A 15625-nucleotide genomic window follows, 5' to 3' on the forward strand; every position below is an offset into this window, starting at 1 on the left:
GCCCTGCAACACTCTGCAATGCCCTGCAACACTCTGCAATGCCCTGCAACACTCCGCAATGCCCTGCAACACTCCGCAACGCCCTGCAACACTCCGCAACACTCCGCAATGCCTTGCAACACTCCGCAACACCCTGCAACACCCTGCAACACCCTGCAACACTCTGCAACACCCTGCAACACCCTGCAACACTCTGCAACACTCTGCAACACCTTGCAACACTCTGCAACACTCTGCAACACTCCGCAACACCCGCCAATACCCTGCAACACTCTGCAATGCTCTGCAACACCCGCCAATACCCTGCAACACTCTGCAATGCTCTGCAACACCCGCCAATACCCTGCAATGCTCTGCAACGCAGTACTCTGCAACGCCATACTCTGAGATACCCAGCCATACTCTGAGATACCCAGCCATAGTCGGTGATACCCTGCAATACCCAGCCATAGACATCCCCCCCTCCCGCCGCCCTCCGCCCTCTGGTGCTTCTACCGAATCGCTAATACGATCAAAGCCAGAATCTTTTTTTTTTTTTCAGGCTTCCCAGCTTAGAGGTGAGATGCGGGGTCTTATTGACCCCACATCTCACTGTAAAGAGGACCTGTCATGCCATATTCCTATTACAAGGGATGTTTACATTCCTTGTAATAGGAATAAAAGTGATCAAAAAAATTATTTTTGGGGAAAAAAAATGTCAAACTAAAATAAATAAAGTAAAATGAACAATAAAAAAAAATGTTTTTTTTTTAAAGCGCCCCTGTCCCCATGTGCTCGCATGCAGAAGCGAACGCATACGTAAGTCCCGCCCACATATGAAAACGGTGTTCAAACCACACATGTGAGGTATCGCTGCGAACGTTAGAGCGAGAGCAATAATTCTAGCCCTAGACCTCCTCTGTAACTCAAAACATATAACCAGTAAAAAAAAATTAAATCGTCGCCTATGGGGATTTTTAAGTAGCGACGTTTGGCGCCATTCCACGAGCGTGTGCAATTTTGAAGAGTGACATATTAGGTATCTATTTACTCAGCGTAACTTCATCTTTCACATTATGCAAAAATTGGGCTAACTTTACTGTGTTTTTTTTTTTTAAGCACAAAACTGTTTTTTTTCCAAAAAAAAGCATTCGAAAAATTACTGCGCAAATACCGTGCGAGATAAAAAGTTGCAAAGACCACCATTGTATTCTCCAGGGTGTTTGCTAAAAAAACATATATAATGTTTTGGAGTTCTATGTAATTTTCTAGCAAATAAATGATGATTTTTACATGTAGGAGAGAAATGTCAGAATTGTCCTGGGTGCTCCAGAACACCTGATGGCGCTCCATGCATGCTGGGCCTCTGTATGTGGCCACACTGTGTAAAAGTCTCACACATGTGGTATCGCCATACTCGGGAGTAATAGCAGAATGTGTTTTGGGGTGTAATTTGTGGTATGCATATGCTGTGTGTGAGAAATAACCTGATAATATGACAATTTTGTGAAAAAAAAAAAAAAAGTAAAAAGAATCTTGATTTTGCAAAGAATTGTGGGAAAAAATGACAACTTCAAAAAACTCATCATGCCTCTTACTAAATACCTTGGAATGTCTTCTTTCCAAAAAGGGGTCATTTGGGGGGCATTTGTACTTTTCTGGCATGTTAGGGTCTCAAGAATTGAAATAGGCCGTCAGTACTTCAGGTGTGATCAATTTTCAGATATTGGCACCATAGCTTGTGGACTCTATAACTTTCACAAAGACCAAATAATATCCACCAATTTGTACTTATTTTTACCAAAGATATGTAGTGGTATAAATTTTGGCCAAAATTTATGAAGAAAAAATTACTAATCTGCTAAATTTTCTAACAGAAACAAAGAAAAATTCATTTTTTTACAGAATTTTCGGTATTTTTTCTTTTATAGCACAAAAAATAAAAAACCCAGCGGTGATTAAATACCACCAAAAGAAAGCTCTATTTGTGTGAAAAAAAGGACAAAAATTTCATATAGGTCCAGTGTTGCATGACAGTAATTGTCATTCAAAATGCGAGAGCACCGAAAGCTGAAAATTGGTCTGGTTATTAAGGGTGTTTAAGTGCCCAGTGGTCAAGTGGTTAATATGTTAGTTTTAAAAGAATGCCTATTCTATTCCCACTAGATGTCGCTGTGAGCGGGCCAGGTGGAATTCAATGTTTCAGTTCACATTTACATATTCGGTGATTGGGTCCTTCCCATTAGAAAATTGACGGTCCAATCACTGCGATCCTCCCGGGTCTCTTTGAGTATATATGTGCGTAGTGGTGGCCTGTGTGCGTGTCCCTGATGCCATCAAGTATGACAAAACGCATCAGCCGGAGCTATGCAGACATGCTACCATGCATGCACGAGAGAAGGTTGGCTAACTTGGTTCCTGGAGAAACTACCAATTGTACCCATATGCTCGTTTTAAGCTATTTTTGTAAGTGTTACTCCATTTTATAATAAAATGTTTTAAACAGTGTCACGCTATGTTAGCGACCTTTTTGTTGATTTGTGGTGATTCGTTTTTCATCCTTCTGGGGGAGTTACGTGCAGAGGACTGTGCTCCCTGGTTTGCTGTTTACTACCTCCATGCTGCCCATTCATCCGGCAACAGAGAAGGAGATCTAGGCGATTCGGATCGTTGGCTTGGCTATTGTAAATGAAGCTTATGTAACTGCTTAGGGGGTCGCATTTCCTCAGGTAAGTGCGGCTTGTTGCTTTTGGTTGGTGAGACCCAATCTATCTTACCTCTCATTTCTTTCATGACATGTGGGATTTCTCGTCCTGTTAACTCCCATGTGTAACATTCCCAGGAGGTCTTAAGCCATGTACACACGATCGGATTATCCGGTGGACTTGGTTGTTGTGATTAAAATGGTATTTCTATATACCTGACAAAGACCAGCTAGAGGTATAACTAACACAATTACAATATTCACGAAACCCTTTACTTAACACTGCAACAAGGAGACAACAAGAAGGTGATGAGTCAAGATTACAGTTCAGCAGTTGTCTGGTGTATTGTGGGAGGGGCTGCATTTTATATGCACCGTTATCAGCCAATCATTGTATAGAACATGGGTGTGGTTAATACAGAGGCGTATGTTACATATCATCGTTACATATCATTACATATTATTAATTATGACATCTGCTTCTGAATCACAGTCATGGGATATGTGTCCCAGACATATTGTGACACAATTTCTTTATTTAGACAGTACAGAATAAAACTGCCTATGCAAGCTATATTCTCTTATATGTATGTCCACAGAAAAACTGCCATAGTCTGCAGATACAGAGTTTAAGCTAACTAATAGGTTAACCCCAGTTAATCTTATGTGAACTTATAAAGATGGAGTCACTCTGGTTCAGCCATATCACAACAATCCCCTCTAAGTTATGAAATCAAACCATGAACATGACTTACTTCTCCTCACTGTGACATACTCATCCCGGTGGCCATAGTAAAAGTTAAGATATATCCTATTAGCTGCAGCTGGGTTGGAAGGTCAAGTACCTCGGAAACCATGCACATAATAAACTTGAAGCAGGCATATAAAAGTAATACCATAAGCAAAATCAGTACAACACACATTGCAATATCTCTAATCCAGGATTAATCCAGGATTCAGTATTGAGACCAAACCCCCAATGTTACCCAGGGGGCTCCCAAGCAATTATTTTGCTTTTTCATCATGTCAATACCCCCTCAGGCTCCTGAGAGGAACTATGCCCAGGTCATGTTCTTTTCCAGAAACAATGACCCAGCATAACGTGTTTGAGGGGGCACCCAGGGTGAACACTAGCCTTGAGCAAGTGACGTTCCTCACTGTCCCCAAGAATCACCACTATCGGAACCAATGAGACCAAGTAACACCATCCCTTGGAATCATTCAGAATCCATGGATGGCATGTTCTTCCACAACAAATGTACGTGCTGTTGTCCAAGGCCAGTGGCTGTCTGCTTAAGGACCTGTTGGGCACCCTCAGAGAATCCTGCAAAAGCAAGCTGTGAAAGTAGCTTGGCCATCTCAGTATGGGAGCCGGAGGCATGCATGAAGTGTGATGTAGGGCACGATCTAAGGTGTCAAGCACTGTGGAGTTCCTGTAGACTCTGAATACACATCCTCTCTATGTCCAATGAGTGTGTTACTAGTGATTTTATTGGGTAGGCCACATATAAACTCAACCAATACATATATAATACACTGCCTATGCCAGCATCCCTTCAAACAGTATATACACTGAAATGGTCGCGCATGTCCTGGGCACACTACAACAACAATCCCAATTTGCCCCGTGACCCTCACCCTTTAAGCATGCAAAAATAGAAAACAACAAACATGTAATCTCAGCTGCATAGCAATTGTCCATGGAATGCAAAAGGGAGGAAGGGGCGTGACAGTCCATAGAAACAAGTGGGAGGGGCATGACAGCCTTTAGGCCAAATAAAAATAGTCCCAAAGAAATACTCAAAAAGAAAAGTCTCTTGGATGTCTTCTGAATGTCCATTAGATTCGCAGAAAAGGAAGGAAAAGGAAATGTCCACATTATAACTCTCATTCTGCTCAACTTTTCCAAAAACCTTTTGGTTCAATTCTGTGATCACTCATATGTACAGACATTAATTCTCTACCCCAAAACACTGCCTCTTTGTAAGGACAGAACTTGATATCCACAGACAGACTGGAACTGATGCGTTGGGCGAGACCGGAGACTTTGGGCTGGCACATCTGGATCTTTTTCATGTGGTGCTCACGGGAATTTTGTACCCCAGGTTTGCGTCATGTGGCTCCCCCTTGAGGTATCATTCGCAGGAACATTTTCCAGCCGGAGTCCGCCTTTAGTCATCTGAGCACCTCCTATGGTATTTGAACAACAAAGATGAACAACAAAGATTTCCATGTTAAAGCTGTAGTCATCACTTCATCTGGATAGGATATAGGGCAGGGTATGGATGGGCTGTAGGGTATGACTGGGGTGGGCATTTCTTCATGTGAAAAGGGCTGTGGGTGAATGCAGGCTGGCTGGGGCAGATATTCCTCATCTGACATGAGTAGTCACAGAATCTACCTGATCAATTCAGGCCTTAACCATTGGAGAGATTAAAAATAATATTCTTAATTGACTCAAACATAAGTGAAACATGCAGGAATGAAAATGTTTCTCAGCAAGGGTTTTCATTATATAGCTTCAATATATTTAACTAAACATTTTTCCAAATCCAGTATTATAGCAGAACTTCAACAAAACTTAAACCTCTTTAGTTTCTTCTGTTCCCAGGATCCAAGTGGACCCAAGGGACTTAGGACAGAACATTTTACCCAAACACATATTCTGACTCAGAAGTCTCCAAACTTTGCAAATATGTCTGATCATCAGCAACAAACAAAACATTGATGGATAAACAACATTTCATCACCAACACTTCATGACTGACACCCTGGGAATTCAGAAGGTAAATAACCAGAATAGTCTTTCTGATTATAAAATAAAATATTTTAACGATCGCCATTTTATTCTCTAGGGTGTCTGCTAAAAATAAAAAATAAATTATATATATATGTTTGGGGGTTCTACGTCATTTTCTAGAAAAAAAATACGTATTTTAACAAATGTCAGGCTTAGGCATGAAAGGGTTATGTAGCAATGTCTAGGACTCTTATTGGGCCATTTTGGCATCAAGCACTGCATTGTAGGATGAGTGGTGGATACGAAGTCTGTGTATGCATAGTAAGGTTGGGGTACTCGCAGCTATTGCCCTCTAAATCTATCCTATCAACTTGAATTATAAACAGGTGATCATGCAACTAAAGACTGTAAGACGAGTCCGACTCAGGCCGCGTACACACGGGCGGACTGTTCGCCCAACCTTGTCCGCTGAACAGTGTTTGGGCGGACAGTCCGCCCGTGTGTGGGCTTTCAGCGGACAGTTTCAGCGGACAGTTGGACGGACAAAGTCTTTCAGAAATTCCGAAAAACTGTCCGCTGAAACTGTGTTTGAGCGAACAGTCCGCCCGTGTGTAGGCTACTTTCGAAATGAGCAAACTGTTCCCGCTCGGAAAGTCCGCCCATTTCGAGCGCGTGTACAGGTAGGCGGGGCCCGCGAAGGAGACGTCGCGGGCTCCGCCGCCTGGAATGGGCTTAAAGGGGAACCCAACGCCGAAAAAAATCGGCGTGGGGGTTCCCCCAAAGTCCACACCAGACCCTTGTCCGAGCACGCTACCCGGCCGGCCAGGAAAGGGGGGCGAGCGAGCGCGCCCCCCCTCCTGAGCCGTACCAGGCCGCGTGCCCTCAACATGGGGGGTGCCTTGGGGAAGGGGGGGCCGCGCGGCCCCCCCACCCCAAAGCACCTTGTCCCCATGTTGATGAGGACAAGGGCCTCTTCCCGACAACCCTGGCCGTTGGTTGTCGGGGTCTGCGGGCGGGGGCTTATCGGAATCCGGGAGCCCCCTTTAAGAAGGGGGCCCCCGGATACCGGCCCCCCACCCTATGTGAATGAGTATGGGGTACAATGTACCCCTACCCATTCACCTGTGAAATAAAGTACAAAAAAAACACAACACAGGGAAAAAATATTTTATTGCACAGCTCCGGGGGTCTTCCGTCTTCGGGGGTCTTCTCGCCAGACTCCTCCGCTATCTGTGTGTAGCTCTTTTGCTAGCGGAGGAGTCCGGCTTTCTTCCTCCCCACCGCCGGCCTCTTCTCCCGACTTCGGGGGTCTTGTCCCCCTCTTCGGTTCTTCTGCCGGGCCACCGCGCCTTCTTGTAGCTCTTTTGCAGGCGGTGGCCCGGTCTTCTGTCGCCGCTGCCTTCCGTTCTTCTGTCGCCGCCTTCGGTTCTTCTGCCGGGCCACCGCGCCTTCTTGTAGCTCTTTTACAGGCGGTGGCCCGGTCTTCTGTCGCCGCTGTCGTCGCCGCCGCCGCCGCCTTCCGTTCTTGTTCTTCTTCTTCTTCTCCTGGAGATGTTGACTCGACGAGCTCTCCGGCCGGAATGCCAGAGCCGCGCTGTGCGGTCACTTATATAGTGACAATGGGGCGGTGTCACATGGTATATGTCACATGGGTTGGTCACATGGTGACCCCGCCCCCTTACGATGTCATAGTCCCCATGTGACATCAACCCATGTGACCAACCCATGTGACATATACCATGTGACACCGCCCCATTGTCACTATATAAGTGGCAGCGGAGCGTGTCCCTGGCATTCCGGCCGGAGAGCCGGACAAGAAGAACAAGAACGGAAGGCGGCGGCGGCGACGACAGCGGCGACCGAAGACCGGGCCACCGCCTGTAAAAGAGCTACAAGAAGGCGCGGTGGCCCGGCAGAAGAACCGAAGAGGGGGACAAGACCCCCGAAGTCGGGAGAAGAGGCCGGCGGCGGGGAGGAAGAAAGCCGGACTCCTCCGCTAGCAAAAGAGCTACACACAGATAGCGGAGGAGTCCGGCGAGAAGACCCCCGAAGACGGAAGACCCCCGGAGCTGTGCAATAAAATATTTTTTCCCTGTGTTGTGTTTTTTTTTGTACTTTATTTCACAGGTGAATGGGTAGGGGTACATTGTACCCCATACTCATTCACATAGGGTGGGGGGCCGGTATCCGGGGGCCCCCTTCTTAAAGGGGGCTCCCGGATTCCGATAAGCCCCCCGCCCGCAGACCCCGACAACCAACGGCCAGGGTTGTCGGGAAGAGGCCCTTGTCCTCATCAACATGGGGACAAGGTGCTTTGGGGTGGGGGGGCCGCGCGGCCCCCCCTTCCCCAAGGCACCCCCCATGTTGAGGGCACGCGGCCTGGTACGGCTCAGGAGGGGGGGCGCGCTCGCTCGCCCCCTTTCCTGGCCGGCCGGGTAGCGTGCTCGGACAAGGGTCTGGTGTGGACTTTGGGGGAACCCCCACGCCGATTTTTTTCGGCGTTGGGGTTCCCCTTTAAGCCCATTCCAGGCGGCGGAGCCCGCGACGTCTCCTTCGCGGGCCCCGCCTACCTGTACACGCGCTCGAAATGGGCGGATTTGCCTCCTCCTTACGTGGGCGAGTCCGTTCATTTCAAAAGTTGAGCGAACTGTTTGGCAAACAGTTCGCTGAAACAGTCCGCTCGTGTGTGGGCAAGTCCGCTCATGCAAATTTTGAGCGGACTGTTTGCCGAAACTGTTTGACGAACAAGGTTGGGCAAACAGTCCGCGCGTGTGTACGCGGCCTCAGAGATAAATAGATAGATCTGTGCAGTACACATGCTTTCCACTCCTGCCAAACATGTGGCAGACAAAGAACAGGTGATATGATGACATTTCCTATCACGCCAAAAATATTCCCTAGCACATAGGAATCAGCGAAGGAGTGTTTTCACTTCCCAAACATCCAATTAGGTCTGAATAGTCCTGATCTGCTATTAACCTTCATCTTTAGAAATAAATGGCAGAGACTCTTACCAGATAATCTATTGGGTCACCTGGGCGGACTTTAATACACTCGTTCAGCCCCTGTATTAGAGTTGGCATAACGTTCTTCATTAAATAATTTCTTAAAGGGACAGACTGAGCTTCCAGTAGCTCCCGTTCTTGGCGCTTCACCTCTTCAAGGTGACTGTTCTGTAATATAACAGGAACATGCAATCGCCACATGTGCTCATACCTTTCTGTTACATACTTAGCTTACATTGACATATATATGAGGGCTCACTTTGCAGGAAAAGTGGCCCCAGGTCCTTTGAGAAGACTGCAGGCATCTGATATTCCAGTGCGCCCAAGGATCCCCAAACTCCACAGCATTCTAATGAGCAAAAAGTGATGAGATTCATCATGACCATCTCTGGGCCACCTACTCCAGTCCCCGCTGCTATTCTATTGACCATTGAGCATGCGTTGCAGCATGCAGTCATGTGTAGAGGAATTTGAAAGAGATAACATTTTTTTATATGATTGGCCATTTGAAATGAACAGCTCTTTTTTAATTTCTTTAACTTATTTCACCTCACACTTTAGTAAATCGGGCTCAAAAAGAGATACTGCAATAGAGGCTTGACTGTGTCAGACATTTAAGCAAAAGTAAGGGATGAAAGGTGCAGCTTGCTAAAGATGACACCACATCCTAATATTAAACTGCAACTGCAACAAAAGAAATGTATATATAAACCACATAGCCCATCAACTATGAAAATATTACATACTCACATATGGAGACACCAGTATGCCATGTGTGGTCAGTGCTGATCATAAACTTGGTTCACTCTCTGGCACTTTAGGGCCTCCTGATGAAGCAAACCAGTTGCAAAACACATCGAGACTGCTGCATCCCTTCCCGTACCACTGGCCCTTGAATTGTCATATTACTATGTTTTTAGTTTTATGATATTTTGTATTTAAGATTGTTTGGGCCAGATAGGACTAGTGCTCTATCAGGGAAGTTATTGTGATGTTCACTTTCTTGCACAATTATGCCGCGTACACACGATCGGACTATCCGGCAGACTTAGTTGTGTGTGGGCTCCAGTGGACTTTTTCTTCCCAAAAGTCAGACGGACTTAGAAATAAGACTTGCTTCAAAATTGTCCACCGGACTCGGCTTTTAACGGACAATCCGTTCGTCTGTGTGCTAGTCCGGAGGACTAAAACCGACAGTAGGGCAGCTACTGGCTGCTGGCTATGAACTTCCTTATTCTACGTCATCACGTTCAAATTCGTCGGTCCTTTGGAGTGGCCAAGTCCGTTTGTTTGAAAGTCAGCGGACCTCAGCTGCAAAATCCATTGGATTGTCCGCCGGACTAAGTCTGCCGGATAGTCCGATCGTGTGTGTAAATGTTATGTCTTTTTAATGATATATTGTAATAAGATTATGTGTTTAGACATTTGTGTCTTTCCTTTCTTCTTTGGGGTTTTGGCTGGCACCACAAAGTCCTCATATTCATTTATTTTGTTTTGTGTCAGGCATTTGTGAACACATCTAAGAATTGCACAGGTACATGATTGTATCATTCCTGGGCCCAGTCTAGGAATAGATGAATAGTGATAGATGAATAAAGATGGTGCTATCATTCTGGGGGGGGGGGGGGGGGGACAGAAGGTGGCACTGTGATCTCTGAAAGGTAATAAATACTGGAATTGGTACATTTACACATTACAAACAACAAAAAAAGGGCAAAAACATAATTAATGACTGTTACGACTTGCATAGGAATATGAACACTTACATGTTATTTAACACCTACAGCTGACCACATCACCCTGAATGCGCTCGATCTCGTCTGATCTTGGATGCTAAGCAGGGTCGGGCCTGGTTAGTACCTGGATGGGAGACCGCCTGGGAATACCAGGTGCCGTAGGCTTTTTTCCATTATGTTGTTGGCTTTGGCGACCTGCTGTATTTTTCCTCTCGATTGCCCGAGGTGACCACCTTGGCTTTTGTCAAGAGAGTTGTAAGTAGGGTGCAAGATTGCCTATGGCCACATCACCCGGAATGCGCTTGATCTCGTCTGATCTCGGATGCTAAGCAGGGTCGGGCCTGGTTAGTACCTGGATGGGAGACCGCCTGGGAATACCAGGTGCCGTAGGCTTTTTTCCATTATGTTGTTGGCTTTGGCAACCTGCTGTATTTTTCCTCTCGTTTGCCCGAGGTGACCACCTTGGCTTTTGTCAAGAGAGTTGTAAGTAGGGGGCAAGTTCGCCTACAGCCACATCACCCTGAATGCGCTCGATCTCGTCAGATCTCGGATGCTAAGCAGGGTCGGGCCTGGTTAGTACCTGGATGGGAGACCGCCTTGGAATACCAGGTGCCGTAGGCTTTTTTCCATTATGTTGTTGGCTTTGGCGACCTGCTGTATTTTTCCTCTCGATTGCTCGAGGTGACCACCTTGGCTTTTGTCAAGAGAGTTGTAAGTAAGGTGCAAGATTGCCTACGGCCACATCACCCTGAATGCGCTCGATCTCGTCTGATCTCGGATGCTAAGCAGGGTCGGGTCTGGTTAGTACCTGGATGGGAGACCGCCTGGGAATACCAGGTGCCGTAGGCTTTTTTCCATTATGTTGTTGGCTTTGGCGACCTGCTGTATTTTTCCTCTCGATTGCCCGAGGTGACCACCTTGGCTTTTGTCAAGAGAGTTGTAAGTAGGGTCCAAGATCGCCTACGGCCACATCACCCTGAATGCGCTCGATCTCGTCTGATCTCGTGATGCTAAGCAGGGTCGGGCCTGGTTAGTACCTGGATGGGAGACCGCCTGGGAATACCAGGTGCCGTAGGCTTTTTTCCATTATGTTGTTGGCTTTGGCGACCTGCTGTATTTTTCCTCTCGATTGCCCGAGGTGACCACCTTGGCTTTTGTCAAGAGAGTTGTAAGTAGGGTGCAAGATCGCCTACGGCCACATCACCCTGAATGCGCTCGATCTCGTCTGATCTCGGATGCTAAGCAGGGTCGGGCCTGGTTAGTACCTGGTTGGGAGACCGCCTGGGAATACCAGGTGCCGTAGGCTTTTTTCCATTATGTTGTTGGCTTTGGCGACCTGCTGTATTTTTCCTCTCGATTGCCCGAGGTGACCACCTTGGCTTTTGTCAAGAGAGTTGCAAGTAGGGTACAAGATCGCCTACGGCCACATCACCCTGAATGCGCTCAATCTCGTCTGATCTCGGATGCTAAGCGGGGTCGGGCCTGGTTAGTACCTGGATGGGAGACCGCCTGGGAATACCAGGTGCCGTAGGCTTTTTTCCATTATGTTGTTGGCTTTGGCGACCTGCTGTATTTTTACTCTCGATTGCCCGAGGTGACCACCTTGGCTTTTGTCAAGAGAGTTGAAAGTAGGGTGCAAGATCGCCTACAGCCACATCACCCTGAATGCGCTCGATCTCGGATGCTAAGCAGGGTCGGGCCTGGTTAGTACCTGGATGGGAGGCCGCCTGGGAATACCAGGTGCCATACTCTTTTTTCCATTATGTTGTTGGCTTTGGCGACCTGCTGTATTTTTCCTCTCGATTGCCCAAGGTGACCACCTTGGCTTTTGTCAAGAGAGTTGTAAGTAGGGTGCAAGATCGCCTACGGCCACATCACCCTGAATGCGCTCGATCTCGTCTGATTTCGGATGCTAAGCGGGGTCGGGCCTGGTTAGTACCTGGATGGGAGACCCCCTGGGAATACCAGGTGCCGTAGGCTTTTTTCCATTATGTTGTTGGCTTTGGCGACCTGCTGTATTTTTCCTCTCGATTGCCCGAGGTGACCACCTTGGCTTTTGTCAAGAGAGTTGTAAGTAGCATACAAGATCGCCTACGGCCACATCACCCTGAATGCGCTCGATCTCGTCTGACGTCGGATGCTAAGCAGGGTCGGGCCTGGTTAGTACCTGGATGGGAGACCACCTGGGAATACCAGGTGCCGTAGGCTTTTTTCCATTATGTTGTTGGCTTTGGCGACCTGCTGTATTTTTCCTCTCTATTGCCCGAGGTGACCACCTTGGCTTTTGTCAAGAGAGTTGTAAGTAGCATGCAAGATCGCCTACAGCCACATCACCCTGAATGCGCTCGATCTCGTCTGATCTCGGATGTTAAGCAGAGTCGGGCCTGGTTAGTACCTGGATGGTAGACCGCCTGGGAATACCAGGTGCCGTAGGCTTTTTTCCATTATGTTCTTGGCTTTGGCTACCTGCTGTATTTTTCCTCTCAATTGCCCAAGGTGACCACCTTGGCTTTTGTCAAGAGAGTTGTAAGTAGGGTGCAAGATCGCCTACGGCCACATCACCCTGAATGCGCTCGATCTCGTCTGATCTCGGATGCTAAGCAGGGTTGGGCCTGGTTAGTACCTGGATGGGAGACCGCCTGGGAATACCAGGTGCCGTAGGCTTTTTTCCATTATCTTGTTGGCTTTGGCGACCTGCTGTATTTTTCCTCTCGATTGCCCGAGGTGACCACCTTGCTTTTCTCAAGAGAGTTGTAATTAGGGTGCAAGATCGCCTACGGCCACATCACCCTGAATGCGCTCGACCTCATCTGATCTCGGATGCTAAGCAGGGTCGGGCCTGGTTAGTACCTGGATGGGAGACCGCCTGGGAATACCAGGTGTCGTAGGCTTTTTTCCATTATGTTGTTGGCTTTGGCGACCTGCTGTATTTTTCCTCTCGATTGCCCGAGGTGACCACCTTGGCTTTTGTCAAGAGAGTTGTAAGTAGGGTGCAAGATCCCCTATGGCCACATCACCCTGCATGCGCTCCATCATGTCTGATCTCGGATGCTAAGCAAGGTCGGGCCTGGTTAGTACCTGGATGGGAGACCGCCTGGGAATACCAGGTGCCGTAGGCTTTTTTCCATTATGTTGTTGGCTTTGGCGACCTGCTGTATTTTTCCTCTCGATTGCCCGAGGTGACCACCTTGGCTTTTGTCAAGAGAGTTGTAAGTAGCGTGCAAGATCGCCTACGGCCACATCACCCTGAATGCGCTCGATCTCGTCTGACGTCGGATGCTAAGCAGGGTCAGGCCTGGTTAGTACCTGGATGGGAGACCGCCTGGGAATACCAGGTGTCGTAGGCTTTTTTCCATTATGTTGTTGGCTTTGGCGACCTGCTGTATTTTTCCTCTCGATTGCCCGAGGTGACCACCTTGGCTTTTGTCAAGAGAGTTGTAAGTAGGGTGCAAGATTGCCTACGGCCACATCACCCTGAATGCGCTCGATCTCGTCTGATCTCAGATGCTAAGCAGGGTCGGGTCTGGTTAGTACCTGGATGGGAGACCGCCTGGGAATACCAGGTGCCGTAGGCTTTTTTCCATTATGTTGTTGGCTTTGGCGACCTGCTGTATTTTTCCTCTCGATTGCCCGAGGTGACCACCTTGGCTTTTGTCAAGAGAGTTGTAAGTAGGGTGCAAGATCGCCTACGGCCACATCACCCTGAATGCGCTCGATCTCGTCTGATCTCGTGATGCTAAGCAGGGTCGGGCCTGGTTAGTACCTGGATGGGAGACCGCCTGGGAATACCAGGTGCCGTAGGCTTTTTTCCATTATGTTGTTGGCTTTGGCGACCTGCTGTATTTTTCCTCTCGATTGCCCGAGGTGACCACCTTGGCTTTTGTCAAGAGAGTTGTAAGTAGGGTGTGAGATCGCCTACGGCCACATCACCCTGAATGCGCTCGATCTCGTCTGATCTCGGATGCTAAGCAGGGTCGGGCCTGGTTAGTACCTGGATGGGAGACCGCCTGGGAATACCAGGTGCCGTAGGCTTTTTTCCATTATGTTGTTGGCTTTGGCGACCTGCTGTATTTTTCCTCTCGATTGCCCGAGGTGACCACCTTGGCTTTTGTCAAGAGAGTTGTAAGTAGAGTGCAAGATCGCCTACAGCCACATCACCCTGAATGCGCTCGATCTCGTCTGATCTCGGATGCTAAGCAGGGTTGGGCCTGGTTAGTACCTGGATGGGAGACCGCATGGGAATACCAGGTGCCGTAGGCTTTTTTCCATTATGTTGTTGGCTTTGGCGAACTGCTGTATTTTTTCTCTCGATTGCCCGAGGAGACCACCTTGGCTTTTGTCAAGAGAGTTGTAAGTAGGGTGCAAGATCGCCTGCGGCCAAATCACCCTGAATGCGCTCGATCTCGTCTGATCTCAGATGCTAAGCAGGGTCGGGCCTGGTTAGTACCTGGATGGGAGACCGCCTGGGAATACCAGGTGCCGTAGGCTTTTTTCCATTATGTTGTTGGCTTTGGCGACCTGCTGTATTTTTCCTCTCGATTGCCCGAGGTGACCACCTTGGCTTTTGTCAAGAGAGTTGTAAGTAGAGTGCAAGATCGCCTACAGCCACATCACCCTGAATGCGCTCGTTCTCGTCTGATCTCGGATGCTAAGCAGGGTTGGGCCTGGTTAGTACCTGGATGGGAGACCGCATGGGAATACCAGGTGCCGTAGGCTTTTTTCCATTATGTTGTTGGCTTTGGCGAACTGCTGTATTTTTTCTCTCGATTGCCCGAGGAGACCACCTTGGCTTTTGTCAAGAGAGTTGTAAGTAGGGTGCAAGATCGCCTACGGCCAAATCACCCTGAATGCGCTCGATCTCGTCTGATCTCAGATGCTAAGCAGGGTCGGGCCTGGTTAGTACCTGGATGGGAGACCGCCTGGGAATACCAGGTGCCGTAGGCTTTTTTCCATTATGTTGTTGGCTTTGGCGACCTGCTGTATTTTTCCTCTCGATTGCCCGAGGTGACCACCTTGGCTTTTGTCAAGAGAGTTGTAAGTAGGGTGCGAGATCGCCTACGGCCACATCACCCTGAATGCGCTCGATCTCGTCTGATCTCGGATGCTAAGCAGGGTCGGGCCTGGTTAGTACCTGGATGGGAGACCGCCTGGGAATACCAGGTGCCGTAGGCTTTTTTCCATTATGTTGTTGGCTTTGGCGACCTGCTGTATTTTTCCTCTCGATTGCCCGAGGTGACCACCTTGGCTTTTGTCAAGAGAGTTGTAAGTAGAGTGCAAGATCGCCTACAGCCACATCACCCTGAATGCGCTCGATCTCGTCTGATCTCGGATGCTAAGCAGGGTTGGGCCTGGTTAGTATCTGGATGGGAGACCGCATGGGAATACCAGGTGCCGTAGGCTTTTTTCCATTATGTTGTTGGCTTTGGCGAACTGCTGTATTTTTTCTCTCGATTGCCCGAGG

The 15625-nt window shown here is 48.2% G+C and overlaps 19 non-coding genes and 4 pseudogenes across 19 annotated transcripts; all 23 read left to right on the top strand.

The window, feature by feature from the left end:
• The first annotated feature begins 10209 nt into the window (after nucleotides 1-10209).
• LOC143948353 (5S ribosomal RNA) lies at nucleotides 10210-10329 on the top strand (annotated as a pseudogene).
• Nucleotides 10330-10438: 109 nt separating this feature from the next.
• LOC143953806 (5S ribosomal RNA) lies at nucleotides 10439-10557 on the top strand. Its single transcript, XR_013268854.1, has one exon. It is a non-coding gene; the product is annotated as a 5S ribosomal RNA (ribosomal RNA).
• A 109-nt stretch (nucleotides 10558-10666) lies between these two features.
• On the top strand, nucleotides 10667-10785 carry LOC143953228 (5S ribosomal RNA). The gene has a single exon (XR_013268330.1). It is a non-coding gene; the product is annotated as a 5S ribosomal RNA (ribosomal RNA).
• A 109-nt stretch (nucleotides 10786-10894) lies between these two features.
• Nucleotides 10895-11013, top strand: LOC143950739 (5S ribosomal RNA). The gene has a single exon (XR_013266078.1). It is a non-coding gene; the product is annotated as a 5S ribosomal RNA (ribosomal RNA).
• Nucleotides 11014-11122: 109 nt separating this feature from the next.
• On the top strand, nucleotides 11123-11242 carry LOC143952713 (5S ribosomal RNA). The gene has a single exon (XR_013267863.1). It is a non-coding gene; the product is annotated as a 5S ribosomal RNA (ribosomal RNA).
• Nucleotides 11243-11351: 109 nt separating this feature from the next.
• LOC143946667 (5S ribosomal RNA) lies at nucleotides 11352-11470 on the top strand. Its single transcript, XR_013265232.1, has one exon. It is a non-coding gene; the product is annotated as a 5S ribosomal RNA (ribosomal RNA).
• Nucleotides 11471-11579: 109 nt separating this feature from the next.
• On the top strand, nucleotides 11580-11698 carry LOC143952837 (5S ribosomal RNA). Its single transcript, XR_013267975.1, has one exon. It is a non-coding gene; the product is annotated as a 5S ribosomal RNA (ribosomal RNA).
• Nucleotides 11699-12025: 327 nt separating this feature from the next.
• On the top strand, nucleotides 12026-12144 carry LOC143951723 (5S ribosomal RNA). Its single transcript, XR_013266968.1, has one exon. It is a non-coding gene; the product is annotated as a 5S ribosomal RNA (ribosomal RNA).
• A 109-nt stretch (nucleotides 12145-12253) lies between these two features.
• On the top strand, nucleotides 12254-12372 carry LOC143952690 (5S ribosomal RNA). The gene has a single exon (XR_013267842.1). It is a non-coding gene; the product is annotated as a 5S ribosomal RNA (ribosomal RNA).
• A 109-nt stretch (nucleotides 12373-12481) lies between these two features.
• LOC143943690 (5S ribosomal RNA) lies at nucleotides 12482-12600 on the top strand (annotated as a pseudogene).
• A 109-nt stretch (nucleotides 12601-12709) lies between these two features.
• On the top strand, nucleotides 12710-12828 carry LOC143948135 (5S ribosomal RNA). The gene has a single exon (XR_013265368.1). It is a non-coding gene; the product is annotated as a 5S ribosomal RNA (ribosomal RNA).
• A 108-nt stretch (nucleotides 12829-12936) lies between these two features.
• Nucleotides 12937-13055, top strand: LOC143951711 (5S ribosomal RNA). Its single transcript, XR_013266957.1, has one exon. It is a non-coding gene; the product is annotated as a 5S ribosomal RNA (ribosomal RNA).
• Nucleotides 13056-13164: 109 nt separating this feature from the next.
• LOC143948446 (5S ribosomal RNA) lies at nucleotides 13165-13283 on the top strand (annotated as a pseudogene).
• A 109-nt stretch (nucleotides 13284-13392) lies between these two features.
• On the top strand, nucleotides 13393-13511 carry LOC143945136 (5S ribosomal RNA; annotated as a pseudogene).
• Nucleotides 13512-13620: 109 nt separating this feature from the next.
• Nucleotides 13621-13739, top strand: LOC143953648 (5S ribosomal RNA). Its single transcript, XR_013268710.1, has one exon. It is a non-coding gene; the product is annotated as a 5S ribosomal RNA (ribosomal RNA).
• Nucleotides 13740-13848: 109 nt separating this feature from the next.
• LOC143952714 (5S ribosomal RNA) lies at nucleotides 13849-13968 on the top strand. Its single transcript, XR_013267864.1, has one exon. It is a non-coding gene; the product is annotated as a 5S ribosomal RNA (ribosomal RNA).
• Nucleotides 13969-14077: 109 nt separating this feature from the next.
• LOC143951855 (5S ribosomal RNA) lies at nucleotides 14078-14196 on the top strand. Its single transcript, XR_013267088.1, has one exon. It is a non-coding gene; the product is annotated as a 5S ribosomal RNA (ribosomal RNA).
• Nucleotides 14197-14305: 109 nt separating this feature from the next.
• Nucleotides 14306-14424, top strand: LOC143951228 (5S ribosomal RNA). Its single transcript, XR_013266520.1, has one exon. It is a non-coding gene; the product is annotated as a 5S ribosomal RNA (ribosomal RNA).
• A 109-nt stretch (nucleotides 14425-14533) lies between these two features.
• LOC143952742 (5S ribosomal RNA) lies at nucleotides 14534-14652 on the top strand. The gene has a single exon (XR_013267890.1). It is a non-coding gene; the product is annotated as a 5S ribosomal RNA (ribosomal RNA).
• Nucleotides 14653-14761: 109 nt separating this feature from the next.
• Nucleotides 14762-14880, top strand: LOC143954412 (5S ribosomal RNA). Its single transcript, XR_013269406.1, has one exon. It is a non-coding gene; the product is annotated as a 5S ribosomal RNA (ribosomal RNA).
• Nucleotides 14881-14989: 109 nt separating this feature from the next.
• LOC143951595 (5S ribosomal RNA) lies at nucleotides 14990-15108 on the top strand. The gene has a single exon (XR_013266852.1). It is a non-coding gene; the product is annotated as a 5S ribosomal RNA (ribosomal RNA).
• A 109-nt stretch (nucleotides 15109-15217) lies between these two features.
• LOC143951867 (5S ribosomal RNA) lies at nucleotides 15218-15336 on the top strand. The gene has a single exon (XR_013267099.1). It is a non-coding gene; the product is annotated as a 5S ribosomal RNA (ribosomal RNA).
• A 109-nt stretch (nucleotides 15337-15445) lies between these two features.
• LOC143953338 (5S ribosomal RNA) lies at nucleotides 15446-15564 on the top strand. The gene has a single exon (XR_013268430.1). It is a non-coding gene; the product is annotated as a 5S ribosomal RNA (ribosomal RNA).
• Nucleotides 15565-15625: the final 61 nt, after the last annotated feature.

This window comes from Lithobates pipiens, unplaced genomic scaffold, assembly GCF_037356315.1.
Source record: "Lithobates pipiens isolate NorthernLeopardFrog02 unplaced genomic scaffold, aLitPip1_a1.2 Scaffold_30, whole genome shotgun sequence".
Lineage (NCBI taxonomy): Eukaryota > Metazoa > Chordata > Amphibia > Anura > Ranidae > Lithobates > Lithobates pipiens.